Genomic DNA, 12,337 nt, shown 5'->3' with positions numbered 1-12,337 from the left:
TCGAAATATTAAAAATATTTTAAATACCAAAAAACGACAAGGTTGTTTGCTAAACAAAATTGAATTATGAGTTATAATAATCATAGCATATACTGAACAATATACATAAAATTTAACATGCTTTACTTTAATGTTTTCTAAATATACCATAATATTGTTGAGGTTTTAAGTAAAGAATTAAATTTGTATATGAGATGAACACAAATGTTTTTATTTATGAATATTTGTTTTTCCTAAAGAACTTCCAGAACAGACAGAACCAGACTTCCAGACAGAACTTTCTTTTTAAATAAGATCTAAAGCTCTATTTAAATAATTTCTAGCAACAAAATTTTTATAAAAATAATACTTGTTTTTAAATTTATATTTTTCCAAGTGCTCTGGTTAAAAGAAGAATAAGGGACCGACATAGCGGCGTCATTTAAAATCGAAAATTTCACATATTTTTGCATCAAATTTGCATGCAACACCCGACCACCAGCATCACCGCTACCGCCAGAGGAAGTGGAAGCAGGAAAAGGTCCCGGAGATGTTGCGGCAAAGATGCAGTTTCAGATGCAGCACCGTGTATGTGTTTTTTTTTATGTATGATACAGAGTCAGATGCAGATACATATAGAGCAAGTATTATGCAGATAGCAATGCTGCTATACATCTTGTTCTGAAAACATATATGACTTAAATTTTGTGCGGGTTTAAACTTTTTGCCAGAAAATTGAAAAAGTTTTTGGGGTTAAAAGTAAAAGGAAATGGTGTTGAGACGACACAACAGCTTGTGGCATATGGAAATGTATGGAAAAATCGGCACAAGGTGGCCCTGAGCGGCATCTGATGCCTGTGATTAGGCCCGAGGCACGTTCCTCCCGCCCAAGTGGGAATAGCAGATAGTACCTCGGTATCCGATCCAGTATCCGTACTACACTAGGCGACAGACAGCAGGCAGCAGACACCAGACAGAGACCGCCAACGTGGACAAGATTTATGGCCTGCGATTGGGTTCCAGTTATTAGAAGACACAGTCCGGGTCCGAGAGCTGTGGCAATCGAATGCCGTTGCATAAATCAAATTCATTTGCCAACAGTTTTCACTCGGCAAGCGAATCTGCCGGATTGCCGGATTGCCAGATTGCTTGGCAGCAGAAGCTTGGCAAATGGAGCAACCAGGTTATTAGCCATCAACGTTTTGTTGACCAACAGGTAACAGGTAACAAGTAACAGGCAGAAGCCATTGCATTTGCAACTGCAACTGCATCTCCAGCCACTGGCCACTAGCCACTGGCCACTGGCTTGATTGAAACGTCCAACTGTCAGTGGTCGGGTGGTAGATGGCTCAATCACTTTTAGCCCCTTTTCTGGTGCACATTTTGCTGGTTATTGAATCTGAATTGAAGCTACAGAGTGGTCTTGTCTGCAAGTTGGCAGAAAACCTCATAAAGACTGGAGTTTTGGCTAATTGACGAATTTCACTTTGAATAGAAGGAAGGCTTATAATTAACACATCATCTGTTATTTCGTATATTAATTAAGAAATACTAATACTATAGAAGCTTGTCTCTAAATTTAATATTGAGAGCATCCATCATACTTTAATTCAGAGCCAGACCACATTTAACCACATTGACTTATCAAACAAATAGAAGCGAAGGCCTCCTTCTGGCTGAGACCCCATTTAAGCCACCATTAGAAAAGAGTTTTATGTTACCAGTCAGCAGCTAAAAGCATTTCACTTCGAAGGAATAGATGGAAAAACCTGAACCTGCCCCAATGCTGCACTCAAGTGAAATGCAAATGAAACCACAAACGCAGCAGGCAGCAAAATATAAAAACTGAGATGAAATTGAAAATGGGGAATTGAAATGAAACTGAAAATGGAAAAAGGAAAAAATTACGATCGAGAATCTTCCAATGGGGGTCTTGTGGCCCATCAGAAGCGGTTGGTATTTGAATAATTGAAGTGTTGGCCATAACACAAAGACCCTATAAGATACAAAGATACTCCTTTAGATACTCAACAAGTTTTCAGTCTGGTCCCTTTCTTTTCTCTAGACTTTTTTTCTTTGTTTGGCAAATTGCCAATTGTCGATGGCTTTGACGTTGCAAGCCGAAGAAAAGCGTGACAAATTGTTTGTATTTGAGGGAGGTCCTAGGGGCGACTTTGCAAAAGAACAAGGAAGAAGGACTGTGCTCGGTAGAAGCCGAAAGTTCTACACCCTTGCAGAGGAATTTCAGTTTATCTTTATGTTATAAGGCAGTTTGTTATGTTATAAGGCAGATATAAGATATGGAACATATGGAAGGGTCATCTTTATCCCTTTAAAATCGTACCATTGTGTACCATTTTGAAAACGCGAAACCCTTCCATCTGTATTAAAATGTGTGAAACCAAACTTTGAACGATTTATGACAAATATTTCAACAAATCAGTAAGGCTAAAATGCGTTGATTTATTTCAGAAAATGGTCCATAACTTTGGTAATTCTTGGCAGATCAATGAATGGTATACTTTCCCGGTCTAAGGGCATCATTGAAAGGTATTGGAACCCTGATTTGTGAATGGTATTCCTTTTTGATGTGGGACACAGGATGCCCAAAATATTGTCTATAACGTGGATGAAAATTGAAAATTGAAATTTTGACCAAGGGGCTTCAACCTGGCTATAAGGTTGGTAACGCGTTGATTTATTTCAGAGAACTATCCATAACTTTTGATAGTACATCGCAGAACAATGAGTGTTATACCTTCCAAAACTTAGATCTTTAAGTTAAACAATTCTAAATCAAAATCTGGCCATCTAATATCTGAGCCAATTTTTGAAAATTTTCAAAGCAGCTATTCGCCAAAGAGTGTGTGAAAAGATTCAGTTTGGACCACTGTGTTGCCAATACTAAATACTACTATTACCCCCTGTAAGAGTATCACAACTTTGAAGACCGCAAAGAAAAAGAAGCTAAGAGTCATAAATTCCTGAGCAAAGAAATTTATCAGGCTTAGCCAAGCCAATTGATTTTAACCTCCTCCGCTCCGTTCTGGTCTAGGCCAGAAAACAAATCCAATTGACCAACAAAAAGTCGGCAAAACGTATAAAAATTCTCCGTTCGAAATTGAATCAAAGTTGAAGGCACGAACGAACTTACGCAAGCTTTCCCTCTCTGTCTGGCTCAAGTGAAATGTTGCAGCTGTACTTGCCACAAAAGATTTCCACGGCACAGTATCGGCCCTAACAGGGAAAATAAACAAGGGGCAGCTGCAAAATAAACAAGCTACAGGTATCCCAAAGATGCAGCAGCCAGAAACGCATCCCAAAGATACAAATCGATTCCGGCACTTCCACTTGTTTGCTTATCTAAGATAGCTTTAAATACCCGCCACAAAAAAATATCAGGTGAGAATTTATTTTGGCCACAAAATGTTTCAAGACGAAAACTTTGCTTTCTATCTGTCAGTTGCATCTTTAATGTTGTGCAAAGTGTCGCAAAGAATTTTCCTAGCTGAGAACATCTTTTGAAGTACATTTTTGAATGCCCTTACAAATCGATTTTAAAGTTCTTTGAAACAAATTCTTAAAAGAAAAGCTTAAGCTATTTCAATAGTGGACATCGCTAAAGAAATTCACAATGTAACCTTATCACTACACAACAATCCTTCCTGTTTCTATTTATTGACATGAATGCCAACCAAATGCATCAATGCATATCCTTTATCCTAAGTAACCACTTCAAAAAGTATTTCCCATATTTACACAAACTAAATCATCAATTCTAGATGCCCAAAAAGCCAACAAAACCCCTACAACCTATGAGTATTTTTCTTCAGGCCAGGCACATAAAAAACATTCGAAGCTAATAAATCAAGCAAATATTTGGGTCACGCTTCCGTGGTTATGTGGCATACTGTCTGTCGAGTGCCCACTGTACATGGAGTGGGGACTTATGGAGGTGGAAAGTGGGTTGTGGGGGTAGGTGTAAATGGACATCGTCAGTGGCTAGTAAAAAAGGAAAATATTTGCTTGAAAATTGCCTGTAAATATTTGTTGGGTAGATCAATGTGACTTGAAATCGGTTTTCGGTATTTGGATCTCGTTTTTTGGTTGATTTATGCGCGGTCAGCCACAGTTGCACACTTGACCCAAACTTTGATCCAGACCCAGGGAGTCAGACTTCTGGCCCAGACTGATTTCACATACTTATGCAGACATATGTTGGCCATAATTCAATGAAAGTGTCAACGGGGCGGCCAAAAGCCCGGCTCTCAAACTCAATCAATTCCGGCAGAATAAACAAACACAGAAACTTTTCTTAACAAAACATACATGTATCCCCTTACCTTTCTTATATTTTTCTTAAGTACGTGACTAAGTTATAAGGCTAAATTGGGTGCCGGAATTTCACTTCAAGCCAACAAGAAAACACATCTTGACTTGACTTTAAGAAGGCTTTTAAAGTCGCTAAATGTCAAATCGCCGTGACGTTGAAATGGCGAAAAGGAAACTGCACTTTCCACCAACGCAGACATAGTCAGCCACACACAGACAGACATCCTGGTGGTGGGCCATTTGTCGGTATGAACTGGCAGGATCACGACACATGGCCAGGCCAAGACCAAAACCGGCAGACAAACAACTGCGAAATGCATTTCGACATGTCCAAAGCTCCGAGCTGAGAGGCAAGGAAAAACCCAAAACCAAAAGGGTAACCCCTCTGGCCCCAAAATGCCATAAAAGAAAATGGAACATGTACAAGTGTCTCTCTCTCTATATATAGTACACTGTTACATATATATGTACCAAAACACATAAAAACAAGTGTTTGTGTTGGCCATTTCCACCAGTGACTGCAGCAAACTGTCAGCTGCTAACTTTAAAAGCTTAAAATGTTTATAGAAAACTCGTTACACAAATCGAATAGAACCTAGTTCTCAAGTGAATCGAGGGAGTCTGTGGGGTCAAGAGGGTCAAAAGGGTGGTCTGCTTCACGGCCAGCAGCCATGTCCCTTGGCCACATTGGGAACCATGGCCAAAAACTCACTAATTCCCCATCGTAAAAACTTCAATTGCTGTTGTCGATGGAGGTGTAATTTCCAACTGCAATAGCTGAATAAAAATTGGCTAAAAGCAAATGCTGATGACGGACTGGCAGCATAAGGAGGAAGTTTCATTTCAACGGTTACAACCTGTAATTGCTTTAACTTTAATTTCCAAACAGGAGAAACGATTTCGAAGAGAAATTCCTATAACGAAATAGGAGCAATTAAAATAGCTTAGTGCTTGTTTTGAAATTTCTTTAGGTTTTGAAAGAAAATTTAGGGTTACTTTTGAGGGAGTTCCCCTTTTAAGGGAAGTCTTTAAGTGGCTTTTTCCAAGTTTGTTATTATCGGTTTATAGGTTTCTTAGATTATCACCTCTATGTATATTTTTATTAGCTTTCTTTATCAGTTATTGGCCTTTCATAATCTAATCTAATGAAACTTGCAAAAAATATTAAAAGAAAAAACTTTATGAAATAAAGCCTATAAAAAAACCTTCATTAATTTATATAAATATTATCAAATAGGTACCCCAATTTTTTAAATCTTCTTAAACTTTGTATTCCAAAAACTCCCCTAAAAGCAAAATAAAAACTTTTCAACAAATTTTCCAAACCTCTTGCTAAGCCAACCTCAATCATCGGCTATTATCCCGTCTTTAGCCAAAAACCATTATCGTCCAAACCTTTGTCTGGGCCCTTTGTAAGCCAAATATTTGCCATATTCAACAAACAATTTTGCAAAGAAAAAAAATTCCCAAAGGATTTCCGGACTAAGCTTTGAGTCTGACTCCGCACTCATTTATTTGTGTAGCAATTAAAAAAGTATAAAACCAGCAAATTAAATGCGCCAACTGTTGGACAAACTTTCGTTCTATTTTTATTTTTTTTTCGCCAAATTCTATTTTCTGGACGAATTTTTTCAGCTGCTGCTTTTGGCAAACTTTTTCCACAAAGACTGGGCCAAAAAAAAAAAAACCAACAGGCGTCGCGTCGCCGCACTTAATTAAATTAGAAGAAGCCGCTCCGCGATTACCCCTCAAGCCCTCCTAACCAACACAGTGCCACCAAAACGCTACGAAAAGTCAACAATAACAAGCCGGGAAACGAACAAGCGAAAAATTGAGCTAAATTTTCGCAAACAGACGGCGACAGTCGCGGGAAATCAGCAAAACTAATGCCAAAGTTTCATTTTTTGGCAGAAGGGTGGTGGGGTAGGTGAAAAATATGGTCGATAGGGTGGGGGGGAAGGACAGTTCAGAGGGCGGCTGACAGCTGCCTTTAGTGGTCTTGTAAGTCGCGTGGGCGTGGCCTGTCACCCAGCTCATTGTCCCGTGAAATGGCCGACAACTTTCGTCGTCCAAGCGGATTTTAGTTTGTCGGACCGGTTCCGGTTTTTACTTCCGGAGATTTTTGGGTGTTTTTAGCTTAAAAGGTTTTGTCAAAATCAAAATTTCGTATTAAAAAAAATGGATTCAATATAGTTATAGTAAATTTATTTATACATACAGATGGTAATAGTAATACCAAAAAAATTAAACTAGACCTGATATAAATGTCTTATGTAAGAAAAAATTTATAAGTAAAATACTTAAAAAATACTTATTTATTTTTAATTTGCATATAAACTTTGCCAAACCGGAACAAGGAAATAAACTGTTTCCTTTTAGTCCTTCCTGATTTTTTTTCTTGCTTTTGAAGAAGGGGGAACAAAGTTTATCAACTTAATTAGAGGCTTGATTACGTTGAATGCCGTCCATTTCCATGGGAATTAAAATTAAACGCAGTGGGACTCTGGCTAAAGAGACGTCAAAGAGAAAGAGGAGGATGGGGGTAGGGACGGAGACGTCCGGATAGACGGATCCGGAGACAAAATCCGGATACGGTCACAGCACTTTGACATTTTAAAGCCGCCGCCAGACGGCATGACTCTTATCGCAGCGCCACCTACCCCATAGTAGGGACCCTATATTGCCACCCTCAGCCCCCTCGTTTACACAGTCTGTTATCAGCTTATGGCTCCCATTTGGTTAGCAGCCCTTTAACTGCTGCCATTTATCGTAGATTTGATTTATGGCGCAATTAAAAACTGCCCCAGATGAAAAAGGCGGCAATGGTGGGGCGGTGTGGTGGTTGGAGTACGGATAAAGTAGTGGGCGGCGAGTATTTAAGGCGTGGCCAGCTCACACGGCTCGGGATCGTCTCTTCGCCAGAAGGCAATACCATCGAAGCGAAGCCAAATTTATGGCAACAAATTTATTGGCAAAAAAAAGAAAAGTGTGGGAAAATTTAAATAGAATTTCCGCTTGCTTAAAAAAATGAAAAACGGGACAATTTTCGTGGAGGATATTGAGGATATTGGCGCTAAGCTGGGAGATCCTTATGAGAAAAACCAACAATCTGGACATAATAAATATACTTTATTAGCAGCAAACAAGATTCAAAAAATTTAAAAAAAATGGGAATTGCTAGAAATTTAATTTTTTTTAAATTAAGATTATTTTTTAGAAATAACAAACCTTTCTCGTATCCTGGAACTTGCTCTGCAAACTCCTGATAATCCGCCAGATGTTTGCCTGCACTCTGAGTTATGCATTGTCGGTTGGCTTTGGACTTTTGGCCTCGTGTCAAACATGTATATGTATATGAAAACACACTCACACATAAAACCAACACAATCACAAGAATATATATAGCAAAGCTATATATTCTAAGCGTGTGCAGAAGTCAGTGCAACATGTTGCCAGTGCCATGAAATGTAAATAAATTTCTCATGCGGCCTGCCATGTCGTAAAACATGAGGTTAATGTGGTAAAAGCCGGCTAGACATCACATTCATGGTAGAAAGAATAGAGAGGGTACCAGAGAGGGGTCAGAGAGGGGTCAGAGAGAAGCCAAGAGAATAGCCAGGAGTAGCAATGGGGCAGGCAACATTTTGTTGCCTAAGCAAACTATTAAGGACAGTAAGTGGCATTTAATGGGGTTTACTCGTGGATGGGAAATGCAATCGCATATTTCATTGCCAACTTTGGCTGAGCACAAGAGTTGTTTGGAGGAAACTACAAATCTGAACAAGTTGGACATGATAATGCAGAGTTGAACTTCTGTAACATAAGCTACTTGCTAAAATATTGTTTAGTTTCAGACAAAACTTTGTTTAACTTTGTTCCCATAACTTGAACTTTGAATAAAATCAAGATAAATAATAAATAACATTGAAAAGTAACCAAATTATATTATTTTTGTTTATTATTTAAAGAGAATTTTAAATTTCCCATAAAAAGTTTTAAAGCAGAAAGTCCTTGAGAGAAATAATTTGCCCCTAAGCCACCGTAAAGTATGCAACATTTGATGCGGATTATTGCGGTCGTGTCTGAGATTTACTTTCGGCCTTTCACTCACTTTGCTCAACCCTTCAAGACCCCATGTCCTCAGGCCAGAAACCAGGTCACGCAGTCAATTATTATAAACTGACACAACTGCCAAGGCACCAAATGTTAAATGTCCCGACCCTCCTTTTTGGCCTGTCTATTTAATTAACACGCACACGTTCACACACAGAGAAAGAGAATGAGAGATGAGAGAGCACCGAAAAAAAAATCTAGTTAAAAGTTTTTCTACTCTGAGCAGGATTGGCAAATTAATTTGGCGCCCTTTTGGCCGTGGCTCTAACTCGCCCATAAACTTCTAATTGGCAGCACATTCCGCATACGCCGCGTTGGCCCATGCAAAAAAAAAATGGAAAACTTTTCATCCCCAGCCTGCCAGGGATGAAACCCAGAAACCAAAATAGACACACACCAAAAAAAAATGCAACGAAGGGTAAAAAAGTTTGACGTTTTGTGGGTGGAAAAGTTATAATAGATTTTTAGTTTCACTCATTTAGTTTAAAATAATTTGGATGATGGCTAGAATGGCTAGGATAGACAACTATTTTCCTTCGACTAAACTGAATCATTTGTAGTTATGCCCCAAGTTGACTTTTCCCACAACATGCGCAGATGGAATGGAATTGTTTTAAATGAAGGGGAGTCTACAGGAATTGTGTAAACAATTTACAAAAACTATTTAAAACTCAATTTGAAAATAATGGCTTAACATAGATTATTTAACAAAGAATTCTTTTTTAAAGGACTTTAAATTATTTAAGCTTGTGGTTTAAAATGATATTCCATTATTCTCATCCACTTTATCAGCTTAATCTCTATCTGCGTCTTCTATTTTGGCCAAAACTCAATTAAATTTGTTTATTCATTTCCAAAACTAATCCGGCTGTTTAATGTGTTCAACTTGGCCAAAATGCTCATACATCTTGGCCAGAATTCGCTTGCTCTATCTCCTTGAGTTCGCCCGAGGAGAAAACTTTGTTGTTCTTGCTGCTGGTCCTTGGATCGTCTCCTGGCTTTCGCCCACACCGCTTTCCACGCCTGTCTCGGTCTCGGAAAACTTTCCCCTGGGCGTCATGCTGTCTGTGCTTGTGGCTTTTCGCTGCCAGTTTTATGGTCAACATTTTGCCAGCTACTCGACCCCCATACCCACACCCATGATACTCAGACTCCTGTCTCCTGGCTCCTGTTTTTGCTTTTTGGTTCATATATCTTTAATTTTTTATGCTCGCCGTTATGTCAGCACATTTGCCATAGCATACTTTTCAGCAGCCACAAAACTTGAGTTGCTGTCATTAGTGGGAAAGATTGTGGACAAGAAGAATGAAGGAGATAGTACACAAAGAGAAATAATTAAGACAATATTAAAAAAATACAAAACTTAAGATTAAGAGTGTAAGTTTTTTATTCAAAAAAGTCTCATAAATTTGCTTAACTATTTAATATTTAGGACACAACTCTTAAGATTTTATTTGCGTGTCTTTTGACTACTTTGTCCCATAACTGGGTCAACAATGGTAGCTCTTTGAGGACTTCTTTCCCCCCTCCATCTTTCGCTGTTATCCACCGCTCCTGCTTTGTGGTTATCCTGGTTTTGTTGCTCCGCCATTGTCGGGGCCATCGCCCGTTTACAAGTCAAGTGGCGCGCATAACACCAAAAAATTGTGTAACGAAAACAATTTATTTTGCTGTAGAACTTGACGTTTGCCGTTTGCTTTTAGCTGTTTTGGTCCACCTCCTGTCATGGCCAGCTAGCCAGATTTGACAGCCAGATTGCCAGCTTCTTTCTGTTGCCACTACCATCAACACCAATTTGGCCAACTTTATTTACACCTTTTGTTTGGAATTTAATATTGGCTATTTGCCATTTATTTTGACACTGGAATCCTTTTGTGGCTTTTTAAATGTTTATTGACGTTTTTATAAACCATTTTATTTGCATTTAAACGTGTTGCGTGTAAATTTAAATGCATACAGCAATTTATTCAAATTAATTGGAAAAACTATTTTTAAATTAGAATTCCATTTCAATGGGCATGCTTTTGACACTTTCGTGTCGAGTGTGCCAAATAATTGACTCTTAAATATTTTCCTTTACTCATTGGCAATTTATTGCATTTTAATGAAAACCAAATATCAACAAATTTTTGCGGTTTTGAATATTAAATATTTCCAAGTTCTAGTAGTGACTTTTATTTTGCTAAAATTTTACTTCTCTTTTTAAAGATAGATAAACTGGCAACAGAATCTGCAACATCTGGCAAACCTTTTAGTCGCTTCTCTTTGGTAGCAACGACCCACTGACCGAAAACGTGACAATTTTGGCCAAGCACTAAGCGGAAGGCAAACCGAGACCGAATGCAAACATTGCAGTTGGACGCCCGAAGTGGCCAAAAGCACTTGGCCATGTGTGCCGAAGCAGCTGCTCGCTTATTGTCAGTCGGCTTGGCTTACAACGACTGATGCTGCAGCTTAGTATTTGCATAAAGATTTGAATTTGAATGACAAAGGGAGCAAGTGCGGTGTGCAGAGGGGTGGGGGAGTTAGGACAAATAGCGAAAAGTTGCCACAAATATCAAGAATAAAGCAAATAAGCGCCAAGTGCCTGACAGGAAATATAAAAGAGATTTTTTGACATTTAAATGGTGATTATTTTATTCTATATTTTGTATATAAACTAAATGCATTTTTAACTCTCAAAGCTTAAGAAAATTTTAAAATGGAAAACATGGTAAGTAAAATGGAAATTAAAACCCAGTGGTTTTATCAAAAAATATTCCAAAAATAAATTCCCCAAAAACCCGCCTACTAAACCACCAAGTTGGACCACCAAAATAGCCAACCTTTCGAATGCTTAAGACAAATTATGCCACAAAGCACTTAGGGCAATTAAAAAGTAAACAAAATATTCAGGGAAACTGCGGAAATCACTGAGCTGCCGACAGTCTAATGTGAAACATGTAAAAAACTTGCTCAAATCAGCGACGAAAACTGAAAGGCCAAAATAAACAAAACGATACGAAACCGCAACGAATGCAACCGATAAGCCTAATGAAGATTGCAATTGGCCAATTGTTGCCACTGCAGCTGAGATTTGTGTTTCTTATTTCCCATTTTTTTTGCTTTTAGGCAATGGCAACAAAATTAGCAGCAATTAAAGGAAATTTGCAACAAAATGCGATTAGTGCGGCCGATACCAATGTGTTTGAAGTTTCGCATTTTCGGGGGAAAGGTGAAGTCAAAGTCGATTAAAACACTAGCCTGGCTGTTATGGCCTGGAAAATTGGCCAATGAATTGCTTAGCCAGTGGAAAATATGGCCATAAGTGGGTCAAATTGATTCTGATAAATGGCCAAGCAGCTGCTGGAGACTTTAAGAACTTTTTTGCCATTTCACTTCCTTATTGGATATTTATCAAAGTTGAAATGGCATTTTCTTGAATTGTTGTTCTGGAAAGTGTGCAAGAAAAAGCCATTTATCTATTTTTAAGTATCTTAAATAATGTGTAGCCTAATTAAAGCTCAAGCATTCCCACACACGACATGAGTATAAAGTTGTCCATCAAGTCACAATATTTTGACAACTTGCTGTCAGTTTTGAAACAAAAGTGGCCCTTAATAAGATGCAAAATGACGAATGAGGGTCGCGTTCGTTTTTGATAAATTGATAAGGTCTTCGGAAGACCCAAATTACAGACCGCAAAAGGTTGCCCTAGGTACCCTGACAGCCCAATTAAATCCATATATGTATGGATGGATGGGAGGCATAATCAAAATCTGGAAAACAACAAAATGTAAACTTGTTGTGCATCTTCTTGTGAATGAGCTGAATCGAAGCAGAAGCAGTGGCTGGGATTTCAAGGGCAGTCGATAAATGACAAACTGGTTTTGGAAAATAAAATATAAAGAAAACGTAGCTGGGGACTAGCTGG

The sequence above is a fragment of the Drosophila bipectinata genome, chromosome 2L (genome assembly GCF_030179905.1).
Source record: "Drosophila bipectinata strain 14024-0381.07 chromosome 2L, DbipHiC1v2, whole genome shotgun sequence".
NCBI classification, from domain to species: Eukaryota; Metazoa; Arthropoda; class Insecta; order Diptera; family Drosophilidae; genus Drosophila; species Drosophila bipectinata.
Note: the sequence above shows the minus strand (reverse complement) of the source record.